The sequence below is a fragment of the Bombus bifarius genome, unplaced genomic scaffold (genome assembly GCF_011952205.1).
Source record: "Bombus bifarius isolate JDL3187 unplaced genomic scaffold, Bbif_JDL3187 scf7180000009266_frag, whole genome shotgun sequence".
Taxonomy (NCBI): domain Eukaryota; kingdom Metazoa; phylum Arthropoda; class Insecta; order Hymenoptera; family Apidae; genus Bombus; species Bombus bifarius.
This window is the reverse complement of record NW_022885003.1, coordinates 5,798-12,352: the sequence shown is the minus strand read 5'-3', so window position 1 is coordinate 12,352 and position 6,555 is coordinate 5,798. Positions and strand designations below refer to the sequence as shown.

The following is a 6,555-nucleotide window of genomic DNA, read 5'->3' as shown; positions in this document are numbered from 1 at the left end:
TCGATGCCAGTATATGCAAATATGTACCGTATATGTTCGGCACGACCACCGGCATTGAAGTAGATTAGTTTGTAGGTAGGTTCGTCGCTCATTTTCCTTGCTCTGTCAACTTATCGAGAAAAATGATACAATTAACTCGTGTAATTAACAGACTGTGTGCGTGTTTGTGTGTATAGAGAACAATTTATTTATAGATGGAATAATTCGTATAATACGCAAAATAAATCATTTAGAAGGCTGGAGTATGTGTTTTTGAAACAATTAATTATGTCGAAAAATATTTCAAACGAGATATAATTATGAAAAAAATAATAATTAAATGTATGTAAATGTATGTAATAATAGTTAAATGTATGTAAATGTAATAATTGAATGTAATTAGTTGTGAAAAAAATAATAATAAAAAATAAATAAATGTAAAAAAAGAATTAAATGTAATCAGTTTCTTTTTACGCACGCGATATTATTGGCGATATATGAAGGTCAACTTTATTTTTTTAAATAGATATATTTATACGTATATTTATAGATATAAATACATATATTATATAGATATAATAGTATATATAATATATATAATAATATATATGTCGAGTCTGAATCTCCGAGTCCGAGCTCGAGGCGCCCTCCCGGGGAGGGCTCGCGGGAGGTAGCGGTTCTGCGTTGAAGTTCTTCATCGTCCGGTCGCGCGTGGGGTACCTTTATTGTCGATAGTGACACTAGTGACGAGGGCCTCAGGCTTGATAACGAATCCGCGGCCAACGGGAGGACTATCATATAAAAAGCAACAGGATACACGAAATAATATAATTCTGACTAGGACAACATAAACGCAAGAAGTGTTGATATTGAAAAAAATATTTAATTTTGTATATAAATATTTTCATATTTAAAAAAGTTTCCGGAAGCAGGAAGATTTACAAACAAATAATATCATAAACCGAATGTTTCATGATCCTTTTCTAATTAGAGTGTGTGACAGCATGTGAGAACGTTTCTTAAAAATATGACTTATTGCAATTACTTAATCGCAATTATAAACGATTAAGACCTTCTCACAACGAGGCAATCTATCCAAAGTATAAAACTCGTTATACTTGATGAGAAAACAAATCTCTACTTAGGTTTCATTTCGTTTCATCGCGTTCATAAAAAGTGAATTTGTATGAACACATCGTGCAATTTAGTAATTAGGACCGTTGATCTCGCTGCAACATAGATGGATAGAAAAAAGCCATTTAAAATGATACAACGTCGGGAAGACAATTATGAAAATTATAAATGGAACACAAGATAAAATTGTTTAAGATTAATTCTTCTTTTTTTTTTTTTTTTAATCGCGAGTGTTTGCAAACGAAGTTTCAATCTGTTTACAATGATAGCAATGAGAGGAGGATGTCTATGAAAGTTATAAATGCGATATTGAATAACATTTCTGCGAGTGGGTTTGTTTTTCGTTACAAATGTTTTTTAAACGAATCTGCAATCTGTTGGAAACAACGGAACAGTAACGGGACGACTGATAGGGAAATAAAAAAGATCGCGTTTTATTTGAACAGACAAATCTTTGAAATCTATTCGAAAGTCTATTTGAAATGGTACGAGCTCGAAAAGAACGGTGAATACTATAGAAGAAGGATTAATTAAAATTCTTATTAATCTGTACGCTTTGTATATTAAATACCTTGATCGATGCCAAGATAACAAATTATTATACAAAACAGTGAAGTATCCACGTCTGACATTAATATTGAGTATTACCATTACTGTAATTTAATTTTTAACCGATCCTGAAAATTCCTTAGAACGTAAAAAGTATAAAATGTTACTGTGCATTTCAAGATTAAATGCACTGTAATTTAGAAACAGTTATGAAGCGGAAACAAATAATTTATTCAGAATAAGAATTCTACGTAATCATGTTAAAAAAAAATAACGTACTTATAACGCGTTTAAACTCCAAATATGTAAAGACAATAAGGGAAAAAAATTAAACGAAGAATCGTATTTTTTGTAAATTCACACAAGATTTTATCCAAAAAAAAATTAAGATTTTTTGAAGAACGTACAAGACGGAACACGAACAATAAAAAAGGGATGTTAAATACAAAAAATAGATTGAAATTTAGATTATGAGATATAAAAAAAATGATATTGCATAATTTACAATTATTTTCGATAGCTTACGTCAGTATGTTGGAGTGTAAACTATAAAATATTCAAAAACTGATACCATTTAGACATAATTTAGAAAAACAATAAATTGCGGAAACCGATAATTAAAACTCGATACGATCGATACTCCAAAACTCTAATCCTAATAATTACTCAGCAATAATAACCGATAATTCATGTTGATTAATGTTGTGTATACAAATTTTGTACAGTTTGATAAAGCGAAATTAAATTATCATCTTTTTGTACTACTTCAAACATTGAGATTTGTCATCTTCAAGGTCGATCACACATAGTTTCAGATTGCGGAGTTGCAAGGGTAATTAATTTTGCAATCGGTTTTCCTTTGATATAGATGTGAATACAAATAGCCATTGATTGACAATATACCGAAGCAATTCTAGTTTAATTTGAAGTCATCGATCCTTTGATATTTTTGGAAGAATAGTAAAAGTACAGAGAAAACAAGAAAAAATGGCGTTAACTAAAAGATAGCTCCAATGTATCTCATAAATATTATCTATATATCATTTGTAAGATGTAAGTGACCAAGATATCGAATTATACAAAAATTGTATGTAATGATTAATACTTGAACGTTACTTACATTTATGTACATGAAAATTTGATCTTTTATTAACTAAGTTATTGATCGACAAAATGACTTCCTACGTAATTCTCCGCCTGAACTGAAATGCATATTTTTTTCTACGCAAGCCTTATGTGTAGCTAGCAACGAGCAAACAGATTAATTACTTTACACACGGTCGTATCTTGTTTGCTGTAGGCGAGTTCTCTCGTGTAATCAACAAAGTACTCAACTTTAAAGCGATAACAGAAGAACATTATTGTATCGATAAAAATCATGCTTTTTTCAAAGAAATATGTAACTCGTATTTTTTTTAAAGCAACCCTCATAACGTATTGAATAAAATAATCATACATTTTTTTTTGTTCAACATTTGTAAAATACTATTATCAAGATCACCAAGGAGGTAATCTTCAATTCTTAATGAATATAATAAAAAACATAATTAATGATTGTTTGATGGTTTTATTATTATCTCTATAATACAAAAGCACAACATCGTGTCAACAGTTTATATAGTTCGTATGTTTCTGTAGGAATACACAAATAATAGTTCTCTATCACAACGTAATCTAAAGGGAAAACCCTAACTAAATGACAAAAATATCGGTAATAACTGGAACTAATGAATGTTAAAAGCAATCAGTATATTCCATACAAACTTCCATCAACACGATTCGTTCTTCATTCTCTCAACACACTAAGACCGCAATCTTTAAACGCTTATAAAACCATAAGCAATCGTGAAGTTTAGAATTCGCTAACTGGGCGTCTCTCAATCCAGTTTTTGATCTTGGGCAGAAGGAGGACCTTTTTCTCCAGCAGCTTCAGATTCTCGTAATTCTCGATCAGATCAGACTTGTACATAAAGTTCAAATAATCGAGCAGAGCAACGAATGTTAAATCAGCCCAAGAGAGAGTACCATCGTAGAAGTAGCCGTCATTTTCCTTCACTTGCTGGTCCAAACGTTCTAAAATGATCGGCAGCGTCTCTTCAGCAGCCTTGCGTTTTGCAGCTTTGACCTTCTCGTCCTCCTCATAGTGGAAGGCGGCAATTTCTGAAAATTTGTTTTCAGTTAAATACTATTCGCTAATGTTATACTAACTTGAATACAGTGTTGTGCGAAATTTAAATGATACTGAAGATAGAATTACAATCCTTTTTAATCCTTTGTCTTGTATTGTTGACATACGTGTATCGTTCGATTAAATCAAATATTAAATCGGATTTCAACTAATAAATACCTGAACAGATATGTACTATCTGTTATCAAGATTCTCATAAGATTTATGCAAAACAGCACTGGATACTCACTATGACGAATATCATGAATAGTATCAACAGTGGCATCAATATGAAGATTTGCCCAGTCAGTCTTTCCAGCTAAGTCATATTGTTTGGCTAAGTAACGGCAAATAGCTGTAGACTGAGCAACCTTCCTTCTATCGGCTATGAGCATAGGAAGCAGGCCATAAGGAGTCACTAAAAACATACAACTAATAGAATCAAAGATTCTATCGAACAAACAGATTATGATGCTTCTTAAATATCTAGCTTCCTGTTATCTGTTTTGGAAAGATATAATTTAATTTATTGATAATTTATCAGCAAACAAAGGGCATTGTCTCCTTAACAATACCTATTGTTCTCCCACATATCTTATAGAGCAATGGAGAGTAAACAATAATCTCTGTTATACTCTGCATAATTGTGTTCTACTTTATTTAGCTACTTTAGTTAAATTAGGAAAGATGAGATTTAAGAAACAGAACTTCTTTAAATTTTAAGCTTACAGGGCTTTATTTCTGGCTAGACGTCCTTTTTGATACGTTCATCTTCAAATGGAATACTAGCATAGCTGAAGAAGAACGGATTGGTTCTGCCAATGCCGTAACTGGGAAGTAAGTCAATTTATAGAGCGGCATCTTCCTGGAAGTATAATATATACAAAGTAAAAACAAAGAATCATTGATGACAAGAATTATATTATTACAAATTATGAAGTATAAGACAATTTAAGTAAAAAGCATCAACTACTAACTACTCGCATAGCTATTTGTATCTTTATATTTTAATATAGCTTAGATATAAAAAGAATATTATTTTTGGATGTAATAATGTATAAACTTGCGCCAAATATTATAACAAAATATTGCACTTTCTATTTAAGTAGGATAGACATATTACCGGCATTTATCTTTTTTCTATAGCAATGAAATTGTTTATAAAAAAGTTTATAAGAAAACTATCAATTAATGCAAACAACGCATTTCAAAATATTAATTACATTCGCGCGATTCGTTATCTCTAGTATTAATTTAACCATATGGTTCTATACACCCAAGACCCTCTAACAGTAATTTAGTACCATTACTAGTCGTATGTACAATGTATGTTTGTATACAACTTTCGTAACTACAAAACATTCAGCAGTGATTATATATTCTTCCAAACATAAGAAACATTTTCTAATTGCATACTTAAATTTATCGATCAATTATGAACATGTAATAACATTTATTTCTTTCAACTACTAATTTTTAAATCATCTGCTGTTCGGTTAATTGAAGGATGTCGGCTTTCTGTAGAAGTATTTCATATTTATTATTTAATTATGAATAAGGAAAAAACATACAAAATATAGTTTTTAAACGGTTTATTATTTATAAAGAGAAACTTTGACTCAGGATATATATACTATATATATACTATTTACTTACAATTTTTTTTTTTAAGACTTCAAAGTCGAAACAAGCACAGGAAATTTCCAAGCTGGTTAACAGAAACTTGAATGAGACAAAAATAACCTTTAGATCTCTATATGTTCTTCTACCCCTCTGTTGCTTCCACGTAACTCTTATCCTATTAGTGGAGCTGTGCTGATATGTGAAATTATGACTACATAAAAACATCCGGAAAGACTCATTGAATGATTTTATAGTTTAAGGTTAATAAATTTCCATAAATTAAAGTTGAAAACTTATGAGAACATATTTTCTGTAACAAAACTTAGTAAAAACAAACTAGTAAGGTTTATAGATTCTTTAATGATTATGTATGTATTCATAAACTAGTTCGATAAACATCGTTCGATAAAACGTCGAACAACACACAACATTGAAGCGCGAAATTTCAAATTCAATGAAAGATAAATAACAAATATTGCGAACAAATGATATTAAATTTACAATAATCTCATGTAAGAAAAAATAAAAGGGATAAAAGTAGTACAGAAGATAGAAAAATCTATAAAACTGGTGGCTGGGAAATAGAAAATATATAAATTTATGTTATTAGAGTTTAGTACTTCTGTCGATCAATGTGTTACGACCGTTCGCGGAGAGACGCAGTCGCAGTAGCGAGAGGCGTAAATTCTCGCTATGATTCGGTGAATCGGCGCCGCGAAGTAGTCGTTCCCCTGTTTCGGTTAAGATAAGAGGTGGTTAAATGAATATGACACAGTATAGTAAGTTATATTTCACCGTTTATTCCAACAACTTATAACGAAGGCAGTTACGCTGGTGCGTATGTACGAGATGAATAAGTGACTGATCTGTGGGTGTGTCCTACCCGGTGGAAGGATATTGACCGTTCGAAGGATGTAAAATCAGAACTGTCTTGGGAGACGATGCTGTCTCGGAGGAAAGCTAAGGATGGGTGTGTCTAGCGCACGGGACCATCGGATTTGTTGGTGACGATTTTAGTTAGGATTTTAGTTCAAGCTGAGTTGACCGTGATTCAATTCACGAATATCGGAGAGGAAAAGTCGTAATTCACAATATTACACACA

The 6,555-nt window shown here is 31.3% G+C and overlaps 1 pseudogene; it reads right to left on the bottom strand.

Annotated features, from left to right (window-relative positions):
• Positions 1-3,382: 3,382 nt before the first annotated feature.
• Positions 3,383-4,694, bottom strand: LOC117214912 (annotated as a pseudogene).
• Between the last annotated feature and the right edge of the window lie 1,861 nt (positions 4,695-6,555).